At 54.9% G+C, this 10,636-nt stretch overlaps 1 pseudogene; it reads right to left on the bottom strand.

Annotated features, from left to right (window-relative positions):
• Window positions 1–582: 582 nt before the first annotated feature.
• On the bottom strand, window positions 583–2,964 carry LOC112391581 (serine/arginine-rich splicing factor 3 pseudogene; annotated as a pseudogene).
• Between the last annotated feature and the right edge of the window lie 7,672 nt (window positions 2,965–10,636).

The raw sequence follows: 10,636 nt of genomic DNA, 5'->3' as shown, positions 1-10,636 counted from the left end.
TATGACCTAACTCAAAGGTAAACTAACTTCCTTGAAACTTCTTAGATTCTAAACTCACTGGACAACCTCTTGTCCAGTGTGAAGACTAGTGGAATTCTTAAACCTCTAATCTAGGGTAAGGGTGCGGCTTTCATTTCTACCTGCTGGCTTGTGTTCACAGACACCTTTTATGGACTGCTTGCTTAACTACAGCTGCATACCGTATCTCAGCTACAGAAAGCCTTTTCAATGTTTGCCAGTGTTGTTTCCATAATAATAAACATCACACTTTAGGTGGGCAGGAGTTAGAGTTTTATTATCAGTCTAGGCAAGACCAAAAATTCAAAGCAAATTCAATTCTGCTTAAGGGAACATTGTAAAGTAACAATTCTTCATATTACATGCCTCATATGACCCATTTCAAACCATAGAGAATGACAACTTTATGTGTCACTGTCCCAAGAGACAAACAAATGTGAACAGCTAAAACATTTAAAAAGTGAATCAAGCTTCGGAAGTCTCAAACAAAACTTGAATTTTCTGTACATACTCCTGTCAAATGAAGTTATTTCCTGTGCACCACTCCTCTTGCAAAGTGGTCTTCTATTTCCTTTCATTTGACCTGGATTGGCTAGGAGACCTAGAGAAAGATCAGGACGGCTTGTGATTTCTCTCCTGGGACAGTGATCTCTCTCTTCTCCTATATCTAGAAAGGGACCTGCTCCAGCTGCGGGAGAAGCTTCTCCGTCTTGGAGATCTGTGGTGAGGGGGAGGACTCCTCCTTCAATAATCATCTCGAGGGCGACGACCCCAAGAAGGAGGTGGCCATGATTTCGACTTCTCCTTTCCCCATTCGACAGGTCCACTCTTACTCGGCAGCCACAGAGTGTTCGCCCGTCTACTTCTCAGACAGCATCCGCTGCATCTCGGGGATCTTCATTTTCAACAAGAGCGAAGCTGGGAGGGTTTTTAGCAACCTACACACTTCGGAGTGGTCCATAATAGCCTAAAGCTCATTCGAATTCAGTCTTGTTACCACTGTTTCCAAGATTCCTTACATAAACATTACAGTCCAATGGACAGGAATCCCGATGCAAGACCCTCGTGGCTCCTGGGTTTCATGGGCCACAGGGTGATCCCGGGACTCTAGAATCTGGCAGCTGAATCTGCTCACACAAGCTGTCCTGTGGAGATGCTTTTCCCCCTATGTGTCCAGCCCAGGGCCCTGCTGTCTAGGCCCGACCTCCAGGGTGACAGGGTGAACCCCAGGTCCCTGGAGCACACACTCAGAGTCCTGGTGACCAGACTCAGGGGGCTGGGGCAGCGGCTGGACATGTGTGGCCACCCTGGTGGTGTTTGGCCCCATCTGCAGTTCCAGTTCCAGCTGAGAAAGAGCCTCGCTGTGTTATTTTCTCCTGGTCGTGTAAGGATCCCCGGTGTCATTTGACAGAAATGTAGATGGTGTGTTCTTTCTCTCTTTTCTCCCTGCTTCCTCTCGTCCCACTCTCCCTCCCTCTCTCCCCCTCTCTCCCTCTCCCTCTTTCTCTCTCTCTCTCTCTCCCTCTTCCCTCTCCCTCTTTCCCTCTCTCCTCCTCCCTCACCCTCCTCCCTCTCCCCCCTCCCTCTCTGCAGAGGGAAGGAGGTGGAGGGAGGAGGGAGAGAGAGCAGGAGAAGGAGAGAAGGATAGAGTGAGAGAGCGAAAGAGGTCTCTCCCTCCCTCCCTCTATCCCTCTGTCTCTCTCCCTCCTCCCTCTCCTGCTCTCTCTCCCTCTCCCTCAACCTCCTTCCCTCTCCAGAGAGGGAAGGAAATGGAGGGAGAGGGAGAGCGGAACAGTGAAACAGGGACAGGGAGAGAGGAAGGGAGAGAGGGAGAGGGAGAGAGGGAGGGCGAAAGGGGGAGCGGGAGAGGGGGAGGGATAGAGGGAGAGGGAAAGAGGGAGAGAGAGGGACAGGGAAAGAGGGTCGGGGGAGAGGGAGGGAGAGAGGCAGAGGGAGAGATGGAGGGAGAGTGAGAGGCAGCAAGGTAGAGGGAGGGAGGGAGAGAGGTAAAGAGGTAGAAGTGCTGAGGAGGGGGCCTCCCTCCCTCTCCCACTCCCATCCTCTCCCCAGTGCTTTCTCTTTTTTCTACTTCAACAAACTCCGGGCGCCTTTTAGATCAGCCCTGAAGTCAACGTTGATGCTTGGACAGCCTGACCTCCCTGCTGACTTCCAGCCCAGGACCACCGCTGGGAGATGAAGTCTGCAGGGCCCTGGGTGGCGGGCTGCACAGCACCTCTGATGCCCAATCTCTCCTCATTTACGAGGCAGCTGCCAACTCCCCTCCCTGACTCCCCAAGATTTGGGGCCTTTTTAATATGTGTCGATAATGCCATGAGCTACTATTTAACTTTTCCACGAGGACCCATCTCCCAAAATGCAGTGGTTTTCAGCCTTGGCTGCACTAGAGAACCCCCAGGGAAGGGAGAGATGTCTCTCCCTCCCTCTCTCTCTCTCTCACTCTGTACTTCTGTCTACCTCTCTCCTTCGCTCTCTCCCTCTGGGGTGATGCCCGATGAGCTCAGAATCACAGATGGCCCCCCCATCCCCTCTCTGTGGCTTGCATGGGGGATGGGCCTTCTCACTGTGGCCTGGGCACGGCCTTGACATTCAGACATCGGGTCCTGCATGGACACTTGTGTTTGTTCCATAGCGCATGTAGCTGCAGTCTGTGCTTCTGTAGATGGGGGCTGTGCATGAGCCCTTCATCTTCCCCGCAGACACCACTGGTGCTTGCTCGGCCTCGCGGGTGATGCGGGGGGGCACAGGGGACAGTCCTGTGTCCCCACCTTCTTGGGCTACAGACAGGCCATGCTGGTTCTGTGGTGACTGGGGGGTCCCAGGAGAATCCGACCGCAGACCGGAGAGGTGGCCCCAGAGAAGGTGGTGTACGCCTGGGGCAGGGCTGCCTGCAGCACGATGGGAGCTACAGATCGCCATGGTGGCCATGGTGGCCAATTTCAAAAAGCCTACGCCCAACATGCCCTCCCTGCTGCAACATGATGAGTGGGAGACCTACTTCCATGACTTTGGGCACGCGATGCACCAGCCCTGCTCCCAGGCACACGGCTGCAGGCAGGGGGTGGGGAGGTTCCAAGAGCACGTGGGCCTCAGGCAGGCCCTCGCCATGGGATTCTTTCCCTCATGTCACCCCGCACGTGGCGACGCCCTCGGTGTCAGTTTCCATCATCAAACCCCAGGCACTGGGCACGAAAATAACGAATATGGATGCCTTCGAGGCTCTAGAGGCTGGAAGACCCAGATCAAGGAGTCAGGGCTGGTTCCCTGCATGTTAAATACATGTACTCAAGAGTTGCCTTAGAAAATACAAAAGAAAAGAACTTGGCCTACCAGTCTGCTGACAGCTGGTTATGAGAACCAGAGGGAAGGCTCTGGCTCCAGGGGCGCCGTGCCCTGTGAGGCCCTGAGGTGGGTGCCAGTCTCCGAGGAGGCTCAGCAAGTCCCACTCACTTACCCAAGTCGGGGGCTGCCAGCTAAGAGTCTGGGCTCAGGATCCAATGCTCATTCAGACTGCCTGCGGTCAGCCTTTTGTCCTGAGAGTGATGCTCGCACAGGCTGCAACGCAAAGCATGGGGACAGTTTATTGAGCTGTGCAGCCGTCACTACTACCATGCTTTGGACCACTTCGATCAACCCCAAAATGTCCCTCACGCCCTTAGCTATCACTCTGTCCCCTCGCCAGCTCCTGATATCTAGGAACTGACTCTCTATGTGGATCTACCTGTTCTGGACGTTTCTCCTCAGTGGGGTCACACCCTGTGTGTCCTTCTGTGTCTGACTTCTCTCGCGTAGTGTAGTGGCCTCAGGGTGCATCCACGTGGCAGGGAGTGTCATGGCTTCACCCCTTTCTGGGGCCTAGTGACGTAAAGAAGACAAGAGACAAGAAAGGAACGTTGCATTCAAGTCTGGTGACAGCCGGTGATGAGAAAACGAGGGGAGGCAAGGGTGCCGGGGGCGCTATGCCCTGTGAGGCCCTGGGGGTAATGCCAGTCTCCATGGAGCCTCAGCAACTCCCAGTCACTACCCCAAGTGGGGGTCTGCCAACTGAACGTGTGGGCATAGGACCCACTGCTCGTTCAGTTTTCCTGCAGTCAGCCATTGGTCTTGAGAAGGATGCTCTCACAGGCTGCAGCAGTGAGCATGGGGACAGTTCAGTAAGCTGTGTAGCCGTCCCTACTGCCGTGCATTGGACCACTTCCATCACAACAAAAATGTTCCTCACGTCCTAAGCTACCACTCTTTCCCTCGCCAGCCGTGAAAACCAGGAACCCAAGCTCTGACTATGTGGATATACCTGCTCTGGACATTTCTCCTCAGTGGTGTCACACCCTGTGTGTCCTTCTGTGTATGACTTCCCTCGAGGAGCATCGTGTTCTCAGTGTGCATCCATGGGCAGCGAGTGTCAGGGCTTCACCCCTTTGCATGCTGAGGGACAGAGAAAAGAAAAAGAAAAGAAAGGAAAATTGCATGCAAGTCTGGTGACAGCCGGTGATTACAACCACAGGGAAGGCTCTGGGGGCAGGGGCGACATGCCCTGTGAGGCCCTGGGGCTGCTGCCAGTCTCCATGAACACTCGGAACCTCCCAGTCACTTCCTCGAGTTAGGGGCCACAAACTGTGCATCTCGGCCCAGGACCCACTGCTCGTTCAGTCTTCCTGCAGACAGCGCTTCGTCCTGAGAGCCATGCTGTCACAGGCTGCACCGGGGAGCATGGGGATAGTTTACTCAGCTGTGCAGCTGTCACTACTGCTGTGCTTTGGACCACCTCCATCACCCCCAAAATGTCCCTCACGCACTTAGCTATCACTCCATCCCCTCGCCAGCCACTGACAACAAGGAACCCACTCTCTGACTCTGTGGAGCTACCTATTCTGGACGTTTCTCCTCAGTGGGGTCACACCCTGTGTGTCCTACTGTGGCTGACTTTTCTCCCATAGCGTACAGATCTCAGGGTGCATCCACATAGCAGCGAGTATCAGGGCTTCACGCCTTTGCATGGCTTAGTGATGTAAAGAAGACAAGATAAAGAAAGGAACGTGCATGCAAGTCTGGTGACAGCTGGTGATGAGAAAGAGAGGGAAGGCTCTGGGGCCAGGGGCACGTGTCCTCTGAGGCCTTGGGGCTGCTGCAAGTCTCTGTGGAGGCTCAGCAAGTCCCATTGACTTCCCCGAGTTGGGGGCGCCAGTTGAGCGTCTGGGAAAGGACACACTGCTCGTTCAGTCTTCCTGCGGACAGCCCTTTGTCCTGAGAGCGATGCTTTCACAGGCTGCACCGGAGCACGGGGGACACTTTACTGAGCTGTGCAGCCGTCCCTACTGCCATGCTTTGGACCACTTCCATCACCCGAAACATGTCCCTATTGCACATAGCTTTCACTCCGTCCCCTCGCCAACCCCTACCAACCAGGAACCAACTCTCTATGAGGATCTACCAGTTCTGGACGTTTCTCCTCAGTGCTGCCACACCCTGGGTGTCCTTAGGTGTCTGACTTATCTAACTGAGCATCATGTGCTCAGGGTGCATCCAAGTGGCATCGAGTGTCAGGGCGTCAATCCCTTGCGTGCTGACGGACGTAAAAAAGATAAAAGAAAACAATGGAACATTGCATGAAAGTCTGGTGACAGCTGGTGATGAGAACAAGAGGGAAGGCAGTGGGGCCGGAGGCGCCATGCTCTGTGAGGCCCTGGGGTGGCTGCGAGTCTCCGTGGAGGCTCAGTAACTCACAGTCACTTCCCCAAGTGGGGGGCCGCCAATTGAGCGTCTGGGCCCAGGAGCCACTGCTCGTTCAGTCTTCTTGCAGTCAGCCCTTCATCCTCAGAGTGATGTTCTCAAGTCTAAAATGGGGAGCATGAAGACAGTTCACTGAGCTGTGCAGCCGTCATTACTGCCGCGCTTTGGACCACTTCCATCACTCCCAATATGTACCTCATGCACATAACTATCACTCCATCCCCTCGCCAGCCCCTGACCACCAGGAACCCACTCTCGAACTATGTGGATCTACCTCTTCTGGATGTTTCATCTCAGTGGGGTCACACCCTGTGTCCTTCTATGTCTGACATGGGGCCGCCAACTGAGCATCTGGCCCCAGGACCCACAGCTCGTTCAGTCTTCCTGCGTTCAGCCCTTCGTCCTCAGAGCGATGCTCTCACCGGCTGCACCGGGGAGCATGGGGACAGTTTACTGAACTGTGCAGCCGTCACTAGTGCCGTGCTTTGGACAACTTCTGTCACCCCAAAAATGTCCCTCACGCCCTTAACTATCACTCCGTCCCCTCGCCAGCCCCTGACAACCAGGAACCGACTCTCTGACTATGTGGATCTACCTGTTCTGGATGTTTCTCTCAGTGGGGTCACATCTTCTGTGTCTGTCTTTGTCTGACTTCTCTCTCGTAGTGTAGTGGTCTCAGGGTGCATCCCCGTGGCAGCGACTGTCAAGGCTTCACCCTGTTCCTTCGCTTAGTGATGTAAAGAAGACAAGAGAAAAGAAAGGAAAGTTGCATGCAATTGTGGTTTCAGCTGGTGATGAGAAACAGAGGGGAGGCTCCAGGTCCGTGGGCACCATGAAATGTGAGGCCCTGGGACTGCTGATAGTCTCCGTGGAGGCTCAGCAGGTCCAAGGGACTTCTCCATGTTGGGGGCACCAGCTCAGTGTCTGGACCCAGAACCCACAGCTCCTTCAGTCTTCCTGCAGTCAGCCCTTCATCCTGAGAGCGATGCTCTCAAGGCTGCAACGGGGAACACGGGGACAGTTTACTGAGTTGTGCAGCCGTCACTAATGCCGTGCTGTGGACCACTTCCGTCACCCCAAAAATGTCCCTCACGCCCTTAGCTATCAGTCTGTCCTCTCACCAGCCCCTGACAACCAGGAATTTCACCCCAAAAATGTCCCTCACGCCCTTAACTATCACTCCGTCCCCTCGCCAGCCCCTGACAACCAGGAACCGACTCTCTGACTATGTGGATCTACCTGTTCTGGATGTTTCTCTCAGTGGGGTCACATCTTCTGTGTCTGTCTTTGTCTGACTTCTCTCTCGTAGTGTAGTGGTCTCAGGGTGCATCCCCGTGGCAGCGACTGTCAAGGCTTCACCCTGTTCCTTCGCTTAGTGATGTAAAGAAGACAAGAGAAAAGAAAGGAAAGTTGCATGCAATTGTGGTTTCAGCTGGTGATGAGAAACAGAGGGGAGGCTCCAGGTCCGTGGGCACCATGAAATGTGAGGCCCTGGGACTGCTGATAGTCTCCGTGGAGGCTCAGCAGGTCCAAGGGACTTCTCCATGTTGGGGGCACCAGCTCAGTGTCTGGACCCAGAACCCACAGCTCCTTCAGTCTTCCTGCAGTCAGCCCTTCATCCTGAGAGCGATGCTCTCAAGGCTGCAACGGGGAACACGGGGACAGTTTACTGAGTTGTGCAGCCGTCACTAGTGCCGTGCTGTGGACCACTTCCGTCACCCCAAAAATGTCCCTCACGCCCTTAGCTATCAGTCCGTCCTCTCACCAGCCCCTGACAACCAGGAATCCACTCTCTGACTATGTGGATCTACCTGTTCTGGACGTTTCTCCACAGTGGTGCCACACCCTGTGTGTCCTTCTGTGTCTGACTTCTCTCGCTGAGCATCGTGTTCTCAGGGTGCATCCACGTGGCAGCGAGTGTCAGGGCTTCACCCTTTGCGTGCACAGGGACTGAGAAAATAAAATAGAAAAGCAAGGAACGTTGCATGCAAGTCTGGTGACAGCCGGTGATGAGAACCAGAGGGAAGGCCATGGGAATGGGGGCGTCGTGAACTGTAAAGCCCTGGGGCTGCAGCCGGTCTCCGTGGAGGTTCAGCAACTCCCAGTGACTTCCCCAAGTGGGGGGCACACAACTGAACGTCTGGGCCCAGGAACCACTGTTCGTTCACTCTTCCTGCGGTCAGCCATTCGTCCTGAGAGAGACGCTCTCACAGGCTGCAACAGGGAGCATGTGCACAGTTTGCTGAGTTGTGCAGCCGTCCCTACTGGCGTGCTTTGGACCACTTTCATCCACCCGAAATTGTCCCTCACGCCAATACGTATCACTCCGTCCCCTTGGCCGCCTGTGACAACAAGGAACCCGCTCTCTGACTCTGTGGATTTACATGTTCTGGACGTTTCTCTTCAGTGGTGCCACTCCCTGTGTGTCCTTCTGTGTCTGATTTCTCTCACTGAGCATTGTGTTCTCAGGGTGCATCCTCGTGGCAGCAAGTGTCAGGGTGTCACGCCTTTGCGTGCTGAGGCACTGAGAAAATAGAAAAGAAAAGAAAGGAATATTGCATGCAACTCTGTTGACAGCCGGGGAAAGAAGCACAGGGAAATCTCTGGGGCACGGGTCGCCATGCTCTGTGAGGCCCTGGGGCTGCTGCCAGTCACGGTGGAGGCTCAGCAACTCCCAGTCACTTCCCCAAGTGGGGGGCCGCCAACTGAGCATCTGGCCCCAGGACCCACAGCTCGTTCAGTCTTCCCGCGTTCAGCCCTTCGTCCTCAGAGCGATGCTCTCACAGGCTGCACCGGGGAGCATGGGGACAGCTTGGGCACACAACTGAACGTCTGGGCCCAGGAACCACTGTTCGTTCACTCTTCCTGCGGTCAGCCCTTCGTCCTGAGAGAGACGCTCTCACAGGCTGCAACAGGGAGCATGTGCACAGTTTGCTGAGTTGTGCAGCCATCCCTACTGGCGTGATTTGGACCACTTTCATCCCCCCGAAATTGTCCCTCACGCCAATACGTATCACTCCGTCCCCTTGGCCGCCTGTGACAACAAGGAACCCGCTCTCTGACTCTGTGGATTTACATGTTCTGGACGTTTCTCTTCAGTGGTGCCACTCCCTGTGTGTCCTTCTGTGTCTGATTTCTCTCACTGAGCATTGTGTTCTCAGGGTGCATCCTCGTGGCAGCAAGTGTCAGGGTGTCACGCCTTTGTGTGCTGAGGCACTGAGAAAATAGAAAAGAAAAGAAAGGAATATTGCATGCAACTCTGTTGACAGCCGGTGAAAAGAAGCACAGGGAAATCTCTGGGGCACGGGTCGCCGTGCTCTGTGAGGCCCTGGGGCTGCTGCCAGTCTCGGTGGAGGCTCAGCAACTCCCAGTCACTTCCCCAAGTGGGGGGCCGCCAACTGAGCATCTGGCCCCAGGACCCACAGCTCGTTCAGTCTTCCCGCGTTCAGCCCTTCGTCCTCAGAGCGATGCTCTCACAGGCTGCACCGGGGAGCATGGGGACAGCTGACTGAGCTGTGCAGCCGTCACTACTGCCGTGCTTTGGACCACTTCCATCACGCCAAAAATCTTGCTCACGCACTTACTATCACTCCGTCTCCTCGCCAGCCCCTGACCGCAAGGAACCCACTCTCTGACTCTGTGGATCTACCTGTTCTGAACGTTTCTCCTCAGTGGTGTCACACTCTGTGTGTCCTTCTGTATCTGGCTTCTCTCACTGAGCATCCTGTTCTCAGGATGCATCCACGTGGCAGCGAGTGTCAGGGCTTCACCATTTGCCTGTACAGGGACTAAGAAAAGGAAAAAGAAAAGCAAGGAACATTGCATGCAAGTCTGGTGACAGGCGTTGAGGAAAACCAGAGGGAAGCCTCTGGCACCGGGGCGTCGTGCCCTGTGAAGCCCTGGGGCTGCTGCGAGTCTCCGTGGAGGCTCAGTAATTCACAGTCACTTGCTCAAGTGGGGGGCCGCCAATTGAGTGTCTGGGCCCATGACCCACTGCTCGTTCAGTCTTCTTGCAGTCAGCCCTTCGCTCTGAGAGCCATGTTCTCACAGGTTACATCGGGCCGCATGGGGCCAGTTTACTGAGCTGTGCAGTCGTCCCTACTGCCGTGCTTTGGACCACTTCCATCACCCACTAAATGTCCCTAACGCACTTAGCTATCACTCCGTCCCCTCGCTAGCCCCTACCCACCAGGAACCCACTCTCTGACTATGTGGCTCTACCTGTTCTGGACGTTTCTCCTCAGTGGTGTCACACCCTGTGTGTCCTTCTGTATCTGGCTTCTCTCACTGAGCATCGTGTTCTCAGGATGCATCCACGTGGCAGCGAGTGTCAGGGCTTCACCACGCTGCATCACCTAGTGATGTAAAGAAGACAAGAGAAGAGAAAGGAAAGTTGCTTGCAAGTCTGGTGACAGCCGCTGATGAGGTTCAGAGGGGTGGCTCTGGGGCCGTGGGCACCATGAACTGTGAGGCCCTGGGGCTGCTGCCACTCTCCGTGGAGGCTCAGCAAGTCCAAAGGACTTCCCCATGTTGGGGGTAGCAGCGCAGTGTCTGGACCCAGGACCCACTGCTCGTTCAGTCTTCCTGCAGTCAGCCCTTCATCCTGAGAGCGATGCTTTCTAAGGCTGCAACGGGGAACATGGGGACAGTTTACTGAGTTGTGCAGCCGTCATTACTGCCGTGCTGTGGACCACTTCCGTCACCTCAAAAATGTCCCTCACGCCCTTAGCTATCAATCCGTCCTCTCGCTAGACCCTGACAACCAGGAATCTACTCTCTGAATCTGTGGATATACCTGTTCTGGACGATTCTCCTCAGTGATATCACACACTGTGTGTCTTTCGGGGTCTGACGCCTCTCGCTGAGCATC

The sequence above is a fragment of the Neophocaena asiaeorientalis genome, unplaced genomic scaffold (genome assembly GCF_003031525.2).
Source record: "Neophocaena asiaeorientalis asiaeorientalis breed wild unplaced genomic scaffold, Neophocaena_asiaeorientalis_V1.1 scaffold947, whole genome shotgun sequence".
Lineage (NCBI taxonomy): Eukaryota > Metazoa > Chordata > Mammalia > Artiodactyla > Phocoenidae > Neophocaena > Neophocaena asiaeorientalis.
This window is presented reverse-complemented; position numbering and strand designations above follow the sequence as displayed.